The 15,086-nt window shown below is 40.0% G+C and overlaps 1 non-coding gene across 1 annotated transcript; it reads left to right on the top strand.

The window, feature by feature from the left end:
* Positions 1–13,789: 13,789 nt before the first annotated feature.
* Positions 13,790–13,896, top strand: LOC142986800 (U6 spliceosomal RNA). The gene has a single exon (XR_012960426.1). It is a non-coding gene; the product is annotated as a U6 spliceosomal RNA (small nuclear RNA).
* Positions 13,897–15,086: the final 1,190 nt, after the last annotated feature.

Below are 15,086 nucleotides of genomic sequence, written 5' to 3'. Positions count from 1 at the left end.
TCTTTACATCTATGAAAACTATGAATTTATGGATTTACAATGAATATCGGTATCACATAATTTTTATGTTAGTTTGTACCCACATACGTATCGTATGATACAACGACACAAGGATGAACTATAATTAGCGTTTTCAAGTGAGGAGAGCGCCACCTCAGCGAATGTCACCAGAAAAGCACCAGTTGTTCAAAGTAACATCTGTCTAACTCTAGGAGATAAGTTAATTAAACGTATGAACTGATGACGCTTATACTACTACTGACTCTACACTACGACTACAAAAGTAAGTATCTAAACTAAGGTTTTATAGAATACACAGACAGTTGCTTAATATGAAATGTTTGTGTGTTCCAGATGACACTCGTGGCAGGAGGTGTACAGTCGGAGCAGATGAGTGCTACCTCCAGCGCTTGTGCACTATATTATTATGTATGTCGTACGATGGACTACTGACTGTTGTACACGACGACACGACGACATCACACATCATTTATCATCTTATTGAGACACCGACGATGAATTCTTAGTAAGTGTGTGTATGAAAATACAACGGTCAATTTTCTGTCAATTTTGTATTCAACTGAAGACTTGAAGCCTGTATGATGTCGAAAGTTAAGTGAGAAATTCACATTTATTTAGACGGCAAATAATTTGAATGAACTGTCCATCGTGATTTTTTCCCCCTTTCCGGCACTAGAACTGTCAACATCACAGTGATAACCTCCGACATAATTCACATCATAAGCACCAACTTTATTTAATTTTACTAGCTTTGGCTTATCTTAATCGATTACCAAAAAAAAAACGTGCTTATTGCACGGTCAAAGCATTTCTCAGCGCTCTGATTAACAAATTAGTCGCTCCAACTAATGAATTACATTTCACCGTTGTGCGAAATGTAATTTGTAAAATGAAGTCAGAACAAGATTATCTCTGAATAAATTTTGTTAGGTAATATTCAAGGTTCTCATTGTACACAGTCGAGTACCACGAGAACCGCAAGGATTGGCTTAAAATCAACTTATTATATTTGAGCACACTCTCGTAAATTACAAACATTTTGATAATGCATTTCATTATGTATTGTGACATAATTATGTAACTTATCATTTGTGTAACATTTATGTAAGTGATGAACTTTTGGTACGTAATACAAATAACGTTTTCATCATTTCAGGTAAGCCCCGGGACAGTCAACAATCAGCGGCTACACGTAAAGACGTCAGTGTGGTTCACTATTATTGGCACCAATTTTTCAAATCTGTGTTCTAGTACAAGTTCAGATTGTGACATTGGTGGTCATAATCGTGTTCGATACTTAATACGGCAGCGTGCTGGAAACCGTCGAGATATATAAATTGTATGCCTGTTTTTTATCGTTGCACCTTTAAAACTCGTGTATAATCACAGCAACCCACGACCTTGCGAGAAAAAAGAAGAATAAGTCAAGGAATGCACCGTTCGTTGTTGATATTGAGATATTTGTTAGTCTATTATATCTCTAGATTCTTCAACGCACGGTGCGACCTTTCTATCATCTGTGGACGAACCAGTACACGACGTCAACTTGTATTGAGTTTATTTCATTACAGAACTTGCTTTTACGGCTATTTTATATTCACTCTCTGCTCAGCGGTATGATGAGGCTATTCTACTCATGTTATTTATAAATTCACGTTGGTCAAATAGCTTACTGTACCGTCTGTACCGATGCCGATGACGCTTATTGAGCAACGGCACCAACAACTAGTTATCGAGGTTCTTAATTATAAGTTTAACTGACGTAATTCATTCTGTACCTACTTTGAATTCGAAGCATCTTTTTCTCAACTGAGTATTTGTAGGTACTATTGATTGTGATAAACTGAGCGATATATAATTTTGTGAGCTCAATATTTCTGTTTCACTTGAAAATGTAGCGATAAACGACTGAGCAAACGTTTATTATCATTAGCGCGACGATCAAATATAAGATGTCATGACAACATGAGAACGATACAATGTTGTCTCCTGCGTGATCTGCGTGATGCGTGATGTTGACGACAATCAACAGCTTCACTGTCACAATTAAATGTAAGTAGTACCTAACATTATAATGAACACGTCATGTCCACGCGGATTAAGTCGCACACGGCCGCTAGTAAAATTAAAAGAACTTTGAGCTATTCTCATTCCTACAATTTGTTGTCAAATCAAGTTGTACCTACACTAACTTAAGCGTAGTTTGCCGTGCTAATAGGAACTACAACAGAAGCGAACAATTCACAAGACACAAGCAAAAGATAATTATTATAGTATCAATCCTGTCGGTAGCCACAACACTCCACTGACTCGTCTCGTCCTAGAAATCAAGTTCTAAGCAAAAATGATAAAGTAATGTAGTAGTAAATGTCGAATACATGAAGACAGTTCATATCAATCGAACGATCCGTAAGCATATTAAAACTTATTACCGGATATGTATGTACATGAAACAATGTTATGTGTTGTCCGACGCTTTCACATTCAATAATGTCGCTATTTAATGTGAGAGCGTCAGACATCAGTCGTGTACCTAATTAATTAAATATTTTAAATTAGTATTCTTTTCAGAACTGAAACATAACAATATGACTGTAAAGTAATGTTTCTGACATCTGTTGTTCGTGTCCGGATGCAGTTCCTCTTCATTAAAATAAACAAAGAAAGACAAGTTCAATAATAGAAGTTCGCAACTCAAGTCCAATGCCAATTATTTTGATACTTTCAAAATCATAAATTTAAAGGTAAGCAATAAATCCTCGTTTGAACTTGTAATCACTTGACTTATGTAATATTTAAATATTCATTTGATTGCAGGTGAATACAGCACGAGACGAGTATGATCACAAGCGTGAGCAGAATGATGACAGAGCCTACGTTATTTCTAGCTGTGCTGTCACTATAACTGTCGCTACGATAGGTACATTATAGGTAATTATTAATTAATAATTACTAGCAGAGCCGTGCGTAAATCTACTCACGTAAATCATTGAGATAATTGTTATCATTCTTATTGTACCTACTCATGGAGCAGTATCGCAAGCTCTGCGAGAATAATATGACTTAGAGTCTAATTCGCATTCCTATATTTCGGGTACTTCTTCAAAATGCTTCTTTTCTAGGCGATACGGGTTAATGAATAAAAAGAAAGCTTATAACTTTGATTGAACAACGCGTGTAACAATAGTATGTACAAGGTCTATGACGAATCACTTGGGGCTCTCCTGTCAGCTGCTACAGCTGATACTGTACTCAAGTGGAGATCAACTTCAGAGCCTCGGAGTCATAAAGAAAGTGCGCTTCACCGATGTTGGTACCACTTCACCATATCTGTGTAATAAAAGTTGAAATTGGTCAAGTTGTTACCCATATAGGTGTTTCTATTTCTACTAAGTACTCGTACATATTATAATATAGATACCTTCACAACACGGCAACGTGCAGCAAACATCGAGAGATTCCCCGTGCGTATTAATTATGTAATCTCATATGTATACTTTAATCCATATTGATATTTTGTGATACAACTAATCGTTTAACAGTAGGTAAGTTTCAAAGTTTCAAATTTTGCACATTGACACCATAACCAACTATGCAGGTGTGTAATATATATACATAATGTACAATTTGTGCGTTATCTTTACATCTATGAAAACTATGAATTTATGGATTTACAATGAATATCGGTATCACATAATTTTTATGTTAGTTTGTACCCACATACGTATCGTATGATACAACGACACAAGGATGAACTATAATTAGCGTTTTCAAGTGAGGAGAGCGCCACCTCAGCGAATGTCACCAGAAAAGCACCAGTTGTTCAAAGTAACATCTGTCTAACTCTAGGAGATAAGTTAATTAAACGTATGAACTGATGACGCTTATACTACTACTGACTCTACACTACGACTACAAAAGTAAGTATCTAAACTAAGGTTTTATAGAATACACAGACAGTTGCTTAATATGAAATGTTTGTGTGTTCCAGATGACACTCGTGGCAGGAGGTGTACAGTCGGAGCAGATGAGTGCTACCTCCAGCGCTTGTGCACTATAATATTATGTATGTCGTACGATGGACTACTGACTGTTGTACACGACGACACGACGACATCACACATCATTTATCATCTTATTGAGACACCGACGATGAATTCTTAGTAAGTGTGTGTATGAAAATACAACGGTCAATTTTCTGTCAATTTTGTATTCAACTGAAGACTTGAAGCCTGTATGATGTCGAAAGTTAAGTGAGAAATTCACATTTATTTAGACGGCAAATAATTTGAATGAACTGTCCATCGTGATTTTTTCCCCCTTTCCGGCACTAGAACTGTCAACATCACAGTGATAACCTCCGACATAATTCACATCATAAGCACCAACTTTATTTAATTTTACTAGCTTTGGCTTATCTTAATCGATTACCAAAAAAAAAAACGTGCTTATTGCACGGTCAAAGCATTTCTCAGCGCTCTGATTAACAAATTAGTCGCTCCAACTAATGAATTACATTTCACCGTTGTGCGAAATGTAATTTGTAAAATGAAGTCAGAACAAGATTATCTCTGAATAAATTTTGTTAGGTAATATTCAAGGTTCTCATTGTACACAGTCGAGTACCACGAGAACCGCAAGGATTGGCTTAAAATCAACTTATTATATTTGAGCACACTCTCGTAAATTACAAACATTTTGATAATGCATTTCATTATGTATTGTGACATAATTATGTAACTTATCATTTGTGTAACATTTATGTAAGTGATGAACTTTTGGTACGTAATACAAATAACGTTTTCATCATTTCAGGTAAGCCCCGGGACAGTCAACAATCAGCGGCTACACGTAAAGACGTCAGTGTGGTTCACTATTATTGGCACCAATTTTTCAAATCTGTGTTCTAGTACAAGTTCAGATTGTGACATTGGTGGTCATAATCGTGTTCGATACTTAATACGGCAGCGTGCTGGAAACCGTCGAGATATATAAATTGTATGCCTGTTTTTTATCGTTGCACCTTTAAAACTCGTGTATAATCACAGCAACCCACGACCTTGCGAGAAAAAAGAAGAATAAGTCAAGGAATGCACCGTTCGTTGTTGATATTGAGATATTTGTTAGTCTATTATATCTCTAGATTCTTCAACGCACGGTGCGACCTTTCTATCATCTGTGGACGAACCAGTACACGACGTCAACTTGTATTGAGTTTATTTCATTACAGAACTTGCTTTTACGGCTATTTTATATTCACTCTCTGCTCAGCGGTATGATGAGGCTATTCTACTCATGTTATTTATAAATTCACGTTGGTCAAATAGCTTACTGTACCGTCTGTACCGATGCCGATGACGCTTATTGAGCAACGGCACCAACAACTAGTTATCGAGGTTCTTAATTATAAGTTTAACTGACGTAATTCATTCTGTACCTACTTTGAATTCGAAGCATCTTTTTCTCAACTGAGTATTTGTAGGTACTATTGATTGTGATAAACTGAGCGATATATAATTTTGTGAGCTCAATATTTCTGTTTCACTTGAAAATGTAGCGATAAACGACTGAGCAAACGTTTATTATCATTAGCGCGACGATCAAATATAAGATGTCATGACAACATGAGAACGATACAATGTTGTCTCCTGCGTGATCTGCGTGATGCGTGATGTTGACGACAATCAACAGCTTCACTGTCACAATTAAATGTAAGTAGTACCTAACATTATAATGAACACGTCATGTCCACGCGGATTAAGTCGCACACGGCCGCTAGTAAAATTAAAAGAACTTTGAGCTATTCTCATTCCTACAATTTGTTGTCAAATCAAGTTGTACCTACACTAACTTAAGCGTAGTTTGCCGTGCTAATAGGAACTACAACAGAAGCGAACAATTCACAAGACACAAGCAAAAGATAATTATTATAGTATCAATCCTGTCGGTAGCCACAACACTCCACTGACTCGTCTCGTCCTAGAAATCAAGTTCTAAGCAAAAATGATAAAGTAATGTAGTAGTAAATGTCGAATACATGAAGACAGTTCATATCAATCGAACGATCCGTAAGCATATTAAAACTTATTACCGGATATGTATGTACATGAAACAATGTTATGTGTTGTCCGACGCTTTCACATTCAATAATGTCGCTATTTAATGTGAGAGCGTCAGACATCAGTCGTGTACCTAATTAATTAAATATTTTAAATTAGTATTCTTTTCAGAACTGAAACATAACAATATGACTGTAAAGTAATGTTTCTGACATCTGTTGTTCGTGTCCGGATGCAGTTCCTCTTCATTAAAATAAACAAAGAAAGACAAGTTCAATAATAGAAGTTCGCAACTCAAGTCCAATGCCAATTATTTTGATACTTTCAAAATCATAAATTTAAAGGTAAGCAATAAATCCTCGTTTGAACTTGTAATCACTTGACTTATGTAATATTTAAATATTCATTTGATTGCAGGTGAATACAGCACGAGACGAGTATGATCACAAGCGTGAGCAGAATGATGACAGAGCCTACGTTATTTCTAGCTGTGCTGTCACTATAACTGTCGCTACGATAGGTACATTATAGGTAATTATTAATTAATAATTACTAGCAGAGCCGTGCGTAAATCTACTCACGTAAATCATTGAGATAATTGTTATCATTCTTATTGTACCTACTCATGGAGCAGTATCGCAAGCTCTGCGAGAATAATATGACTTAGAGTCTAATTCGCATTCCTATATTTCGGGTACTTCTTCAAAATGCTTCTTTTCTAGGCGATACGGGTTAATGAATAAAAAGAAAGCTTATAACTTTGATTGAACAACGCGTGTAACAATAGTATGTACAAGGTCTATGACGAATCACTTGGGGCTCTCCTGTCAGCTGCTACAGCTGATACTGTACTCAAGTGGAGATCAACTTCAGAGCCTCGGAGTCATAAAGAAAGTGCGCTTCACCGATGTTGGTACCACTTCACCATATCTGTGTAATAAAAGTTGAAATTGGTCAAGTTGTTACCCATATAGGTGTTTCTATTTCTACTAAGTACTCGTACATATTATAATATAGATACCTTCACAACACGGCAACGTGCAGCAAACATCGAGAGATTCCCCGTGCGTATTAATTATGTAATCTCATATGTATACTTTAATCCATATTGATATTTTGTGATACAACTAATCGTTTAACAGTAGGTAAGTTTCAAAGTTTCAAATTTTGCACATTGACACCATAACCAACTATGCAGGTGTGTAATATATATACATAATGTACAATTTGTGCGTTATCTTTACATCTATGAAAACTATGAATTTATGGATTTACAATGAATATCGGTATCACATAATTTTTATGTTAGTTTGTACCCACATACGTATCGTATGATACAACGACACAAGGATGAACTATAATTAGCGTTTTCAAGTGAGGAGAGCGCCACCTCAGCGAATGTCACCAGAAAAGCACCAGTTGTTCAAAGTAACATCTGTCTAACTCTAGGAGATAAGTTAATTAAACGTATGAACTGATGACGCTTATACTACTACTGACTCTACACTACGACTACAAAAGTAAGTATCTAAACTAAGGTTTTATAGAATACACAGACAGTTGCTTAATATGAAATGTTTGTGTGTTCCAGATGACACTCGTGGCAGGAGGTGTACAGTCGGAGCAGATGAGTGCTACCTCCAGCGCTTGTGCACTATATTATTATGTATGTCGTACGATGGACTACTGACTGTTGTACACGACGACACGACGACATCACACATCATTTATCATCTTATTGAGACACCGACGATGAATTCTTAGTAAGTGTGTGTATGAAAATACAACGGTCAATTTTCTGTCAATTTTGTATTCAACTGAAGACTTGAAGCCTGTATGATGTCGAAAGTTAAGTGAGAAATTCACATTTATTTAGACGGCAAATAATTTGAATGAACTGTCCATCGTGATTTTTTCCCCCTTTCCGGCACTAGAACTGTCAACATCACAGTGATAACCTCCGACATAATTCACATCATAAGCACCAACTTTATTTAATTTTACTAGCTTTGGCTTATCTTAATCGATTACCAAAAAAAAAACGTGCTTATTGCACGGTCAAAGCATTTCTCAGCGCTCTGATTAACAAATTAGTCGCTCCAACTAATGAATTACATTTCACCGTTGTGCGAAATGTAATTTGTAAAATGAAGTCAGAACAAGATTATCTCTGAATAAATTTTGTTAGGTAATATTCAAGGTTCTCATTGTACACAGTCGAGTACCACGAGAACCGCAAGGATTGGCTTAAAATCAACTTATTATATTTGAGCACACTCTCGTAAATTACAAACATTTTGATAATGCATTTCATTATGTATTGTGACATAATTATGTAACTTATCATTTGTGTAACATTTATGTAAGTGATGAACTTTTGGTACGTAATACAAATAACGTTTTCATCATTTCAGGTAAGCCCCGGGACAGTCAACAATCAGCGGCTACACGTAAAGACGTCAGTGTGGTTCACTATTATTGGCACCAATTTTTCAAATCTGTGTTCTAGTACAAGTTCAGATTGTGACATTGGTGGTCATAATCGTGTTCGATACTTAATACGGCAGCGTGCTGGAAACCGTCGAGATATATAACAATTTATATATATTATATATATATATATATATGTCGGAGCACGGTGTGTTGTATGGGGTTGTATCCTGACAATCCACTTGAGATATCGAAGGCATATGGGGTACATCGCTATCAGATTGGTCAGTCGTGGCGAATAGTCCAAAATAATACGCACTAGAATTAGCTCACTGGTGTATTTGTCCATTACAATGATCACAGCACAAAAATAGACTAGGATTCAACCGATCTAGCTGGATGCAAGACAGAAACGCGGTGAGTTCGGTACAACGTGGCAACGACCGTTTTCCCTTGAGTTCGAATGTTGAATAATCTAACCACACTGAATAAATAAATTGTCGTTTCCCGCGTTACGCCCACCTAAACGACATAATTCGCCGGTCTCTTGCCACCGCGGGTGTACCAGCTCTATTAAAACCCAATGGGCTGGCGCGCGACGATGGGAAGAGGCCGGACGGTATGTCGTTGTTGCCTTGGAGTATGGGCAGGCCCTTGGTTTGGGATGCAACTTGTGTCGACACCTTGGCGCCTTCCCATATTCCAGGTACGGTGGGTATTGCCGGCGCTGCTGCCGCATCGGCAGAAAACCTCAAGCGGCGCAAATATAGTAATATTATTGGTAATTACGTATTTGTGCCGTTTGGGGTTGAAACCTAAGTGCTCGTAGTCTCTACCGAGAGATTGCGAAGCGTCTCGTCGATGCTTCGCGTGACCAGAATGCTGGCCTTTACTTAGGTCAAAGAATTAGCATTGCCATCCAACGTGGCAATGCTGCCAGCATTCTGGGTACGTTACCAGTCGACGATGGTGAGGAGAAATTCTACGACGAGTGACGCACTCCTTTTGTATGCATATTTTATATTGTAAATATATTGTGTAATTGTAAATATTTTGTTTTTTGTTAATTATTTCTAGTTTAGTTTAGTTTAATGTTAAAAGATATTTATAGTTTAGTTTTGTAATGAAATTAGTTGTACTAGTTATTTATGTAATTATAATTAGAAAGATATATTTTATGTTTTAATTAAATATTAATGTTCATTTTACCACACTGACGTTCCAACCATCATACCTCTAAATGACAGCTGTCTATTGTCACAAGCCAGCCGTCATCTGCCTGTGTTGCCAACATTGTACCGACCACACCCAAGTGTAAACACTTGACGTTTCCGTTACATTAAATTATTTCTTAATAATCAAATCAAGCTAATTTTAATTAGATTGTTCAAAGATATAGCGCCTCGATGCTGGCGCTCCGACACGGCCGTCCTGACCTCTCACCCGTCCTCGTGTGAGTCATCAGTCCAAGAGGCCCATCCTGTAAAGGAGAAAAGAACTCGAACAGTAAAAGCTCTTACCCGCTCGGTCAACCTGACCAATGATAAGGAAACATTTTGTTTTCAATTCACTCGAATTAATCTCAAACTATCTTCATAGATGTGTCATAACTACATACTTACATCTTCCAAAAATAACGTTACAAATTACGTCACAAACTAAGTGTAACCAATTTTGATAGAATACAGAAAATAAATCTGTCGAACAGTACCGAACGTCACTGTAAGCACAAAAAATGTACTCTGTTCAAAATCTTTAAAACTTCTTAAAGACAACCTTCATCTGACTTCTGATAGTCAATCTGCCATTCAAGGCAACCAACACTGGCGTCTGACCAGGCGTTCGATAAGCCATTCAAGACAACCAACACTGGTGTCTGACCAGGCGTCTCATAAGCCATTCAAGGCAACCAACACTGGCGTCTGACCAGGCGTTCGATTAGCCATTCAAGACAACCAACACTGGTGTCTGACCAGGCGTCTCATAAGCCATTCAAGACAACCAACACTGGTGTCTGACCAGGCACACATTAAGCCAAATGATGACGTTGTGAGCTCAATCATTACAATCACACTAATTAAACAACAAAGTACTGTTCGGCAGGTATCAAAAGACTATTTATCGGCATCAGAATCGATGTCATCGCGTTTAACATTGGAACACCATTAGTAAAGAAACTTTTAAAAGATATCAAGATATCCACCAACAAACCTTTACTCGCTAACGGCACGTCAGTATCAACAGCATCAGTCAATCCTCTAGCCAGAGCGAATCTCACACGACTGAACATCGCAAGCATTCACAAAAACTAAATTATCAGCAGAAATTAAGAAAGCTTTCGCCTCCTATCCAATATTACACTTCAAGACAGCCTAACTGGCGTCTGATGGTGTTAATGACTTTCCAAGACAATCTCTATACTCAGCGTCTGATGGCGGTGTCCAAGTTAGCCACCAAAGCCAACTGCACTCCTTCAAGACAACTGCACTCAGGTGTCTGATTAAGTCTCTCACATTGGGTTAAAATGCTAAGATCTTTAAAAACGTGGGTTTCTTGAAATTACCAATGCAGATGAATGATCTATAGTCAATACCTAAAATACCTTTACTTGTCACAGTCATAGTTGTCACAGTCAGTATCATCGATTTCACAAATACTGTGGGGCATTCTCCTAAAACGGTCGTGAGCGTATTTGTATGTGCGATTTAAGTTTAAGGCTTTCAAAACATACCGGTATCCTTCTAAGACTTCTGCGACTTTAAACAAACCTTTGTATTTGGGCTCAAGTTTGGTCTGATTACGTTCTGCGCTTTGCTAAAGAACGTAACCTCCAACAGAGAAAGGCTTCAAACTAGCTTTAGTCCTATTGAAACAAACCTTGTCGAACTCTGCAGCTCGCTTGATGTTCTGAATTGCGTCTGCCCTCATCTGATAAATGTCAACCTCAGGGTCAGCATCACCAGCCGACATAATGTCTAACGGTCTCGCAACCTTACCAATTAAGAACTCCAATGGGCTGGCTCTTGTCTCTCGGTTCTGAGTGTAGTTAAGCGCAAGCTGCACATCAGGTAGAGCAATTCTGTCATGAACGGTTACCTGTTTCAGCAGCCGTAGGTAGATTTTTAATTGTATTCATCGTGCGCTCGACCTGACCGTTAGCTCTCGAGCTACCAGTCGCAATCAAGTGGAGCTTTATATTTACCGACTCACAGTAATCTTTGAAGTCTCGACACTAGCAAAACATCGTCCCTGGTCTGCGATTGTCCCTCGTTAGTGCGCCGAATAGCGAAACACTGTCTTTCAGACGTATCTGCTTCGGATCCGTATCAGCATGAGACATTAAGCTTACCTCTACGATGAATAATAACAAAGTCGAAGCTCTGCAAAAAAGCCACCATCTGTAGACACGTGGTGTGAGATCCAGCTTCTTGCGGGTCATCTGTAGAGAACTGCAGTCCATTACCACCAAGAATTTGCGACCATGAAGGTTATGTCAGAAGTGCTTGACTGCGTTGACTTGACAACTCGTAGTAGTGGTATCTAGACTCCACAACTGTCGTGCGCTTGCTATAGTAAGCGATAGCTTGTAACTTACCTTCTGACTTTTGCATTAGAACGGCACCATACCCAATTGCATTTGCATCTGTGTGTAGCTCTGCTTCCAAGTCCGGGTCGTATATCATTAGTACTGGTTCACTCGTCAGCACTGAAATAATCTGCTGTCTGACGTCTTCGTGTTAACGCTTCCAGTTTAACTTACCGTTACTCGTCGCCAGAGCATAGAGTGCACAGAAGTTTGACTATTCTTACCTACATTATTATCAAATCTTTTACCACAAAGCTTGGAAGCTAATTAGTCCATTGAAATGTTACAATTTGAGGGCCGAATATTGCATTTCTTAGAGGACGCAATTTTACTTTTGGAACATGTAGGAGGGGTCAATAGAAGCTTAACTTGAAGTTTGTGGGGTCCCCACTCTTGTCCCCCGGCCGCCATCTTGGAAAAGGGGATGGAAACACTTTTTTCGGTATATCTCGGAAACTATGCGTTTTACAATAAAATTGTAAAACGCATAGTTTTAATAACATTTTGCCCTAAATTAACAATTAAAGAAGTTATAAGCAAAAAAGTGTTTTTTTTATACAAACGTTTTCTTTCCGAATCCGGTCTAATTCGGAGCGCTGTTAAAAAATATAGGGAAAAAAAATCCTCGAAAAAAGCTCTACAAGTTTGGTCTGAGGTAATTTTTTTGTAAATATACATATCAGCTTAGCCTTTTTTCCAAACTATGTCGGAGTCGCCTTCTAGCCTCACCAGATGCAGCTGAATACCAGTGTTTTACATGGAGCGACTGCCTATCTGACCTCCACAACCCAGTTACCTTGGATATAAAACTGTACCCTTCGTTAAGACTGGTTGTCAGACTTTCAAGCTTCTGAGTACTGTTAACGACCGTCAAAGATCTTCGAAAATGACAGCCGGGACCCACAATTTTTTCACGTGCCTTCCGAAACACGGAGGAACTCGATATGTGTAAGATGGTCACCCATCCTCAGAACAACCTCGGCAAACGTGGCTTAACCTCAGCGATCGATCCGCGTGGCTGTCGTTAAAAAAAGTTATAGAAAAATAAAGAAAACTTTGATAAAAAAAACACATTTTTGCTTATAACTTCTTTAATTGTTAATTTAGGGCAAAAAGTTATGAAACATATTTGTAGGCAAAATAATTTGCTACAAATTGTGCTTTTACAAATTTATTGTAAGATGCATAGTTTTCGAGATATAGCGAAAAAAGTGTTTCCACCCCCTTTTCCAAGATGGCGGCCGGGGACAAGAGTGGCGATCCCACAAACTTTAAGTTAAGCTTCTACTAACCCCCCCTACATGTTCCAAAAATAAAATTGCGTCCTCTTAGAAATGTAAAACTCATGTAACATTTCAATGGACTAAATGACTCCTTCACTAACAAATATTCTGTATCAGAATCATAATGAAATGAAAGCTGCTCACCGTTATGGCGTAGGATTCCAGTAGGTGCATTCATAATGCACAGGTCAACCCGTCTCTTCTTGGCTGCAACGGGACCACTGCTTACGTTGCTTCTTCCCTCGTGACTGCGTAGTTGCGGGCAATTAGATGCGTAGTGGCTTGCCTTTGACAGCGGAAGCAGGTCACAGCAGGCTTTGCCCAGGGTGTTGACATCTTCTTGCTGTGGTTTCCTTTGCATAAAGAGTTCCTTGAAGTCACTCCACGTCATTCCAGGAAAAGATATCGTCGTACTTGCTTCGGCAGTACATATACTAAAATTGGAACGATACAGAGAAGATTAGCATGGCCCCTGCGCAAGGATGACACGCAAAATCGTGAAGCGTTCCACATTTTTTTGGATGTTGAAATTTGAGGAGGGATTTTGGGATTTTGATTGGAGGATATTCTGGAGGTGCTGTTAGAGCGTTTTATTGATTTTTTTTTTGACTGACCTGGCCTGTTTTCTGGACTTTGATACTGCTTTTTGCTAGAGAGTTATCTTGATGACTCTCTAGTATTCTGCATCGACTTCGCGTAGCATTTTGGACTGATCTCTCATACTTTGACCGTTGACCTTGGCTTGTTTTGTGGATACCGTTGCTTCCGATTTGGATTTGCCGTTCGCGGCATTTGTTGATGGAGTTGGACTCCAGTTCGGCTCCGGGCGGCGGTGCCCGCCGTAAGAGGCACCGGACTTCCCCAATCCTGGGATCTGGGCCGTCTGGGTCTGAGACCGAGACAGAGTGCCCGCGCGGGCCGGTGGCGCGGCGCGGGAAAACGTCCTCTGGGGCTACATCCTCCAGAGGCGGGGTTTCGTCCCGTGGGGTCATGGCTCCCCCTGATCCCGTCTTTGACCCTGAGGAGGGTATGGAGAGCTCGGCCTCTGAGTCTCCATACCGCATGGACGCCAAACAGCTGAGGGCGCAGGCCGGCCAGAGTGCGGCCGCAATTTACGAGGTTGTCCGCAAGTCGGGCCACCTCCAGGGGGGTTGCCAGAGAACCCTTAAGCTGGCGGCAGCGGGTCTCCTGGACATTGTGGAGGCCCTGGCGGACCGGACGGTGTCCGATGAAGTCCGCCGTACCAGGGTGGAATCCGCCCGGATCCGTCGTGAGAACGACATGCTTCGGGCGGAAAGGAAGGCGCTCCTGCGGGAGTTGGAGCAGGCAAAGGCCCCCCCTCCTGCAACAAGAGCAACGTGCCCACCACCTGCCCCTGTGGCCTCGGACTCCACTCCGACCGTCGCGGAGCTCTTGGAAGAGCTTAGGCGCTCCCTCATCGCCTCGGTAGGGACGATGCTGGACGACCGCTTTGAAGGAATTGAGGGGCGCCTGCTCCCGGAGGCGAGGGTCCGTCCTCCCCTTAGGGCGGACAGAATGTCGGCGGGGTCCTCTGCCACCCCAACGCCTGTGCTTACTCCGGCCCCGACTTCGGATGTCGTGGGACCCCACTTCGCGGGCCGGGAAAAGGGGGAAGAAGAAAGGGGTAAGCCACCCCCCTGTCGCCGAACTGCCGGCGGTTGCCCCAACACCGAGGGCAGCTGAGGC

This window comes from Anticarsia gemmatalis, chromosome Z (assembly GCF_050436995.1).
Source record: "Anticarsia gemmatalis isolate Benzon Research Colony breed Stoneville strain chromosome Z, ilAntGemm2 primary, whole genome shotgun sequence".
NCBI classification, from domain to species: Eukaryota; Metazoa; Arthropoda; class Insecta; order Lepidoptera; family Erebidae; genus Anticarsia; species Anticarsia gemmatalis.
This window is presented reverse-complemented; position numbering and strand designations above follow the sequence as displayed.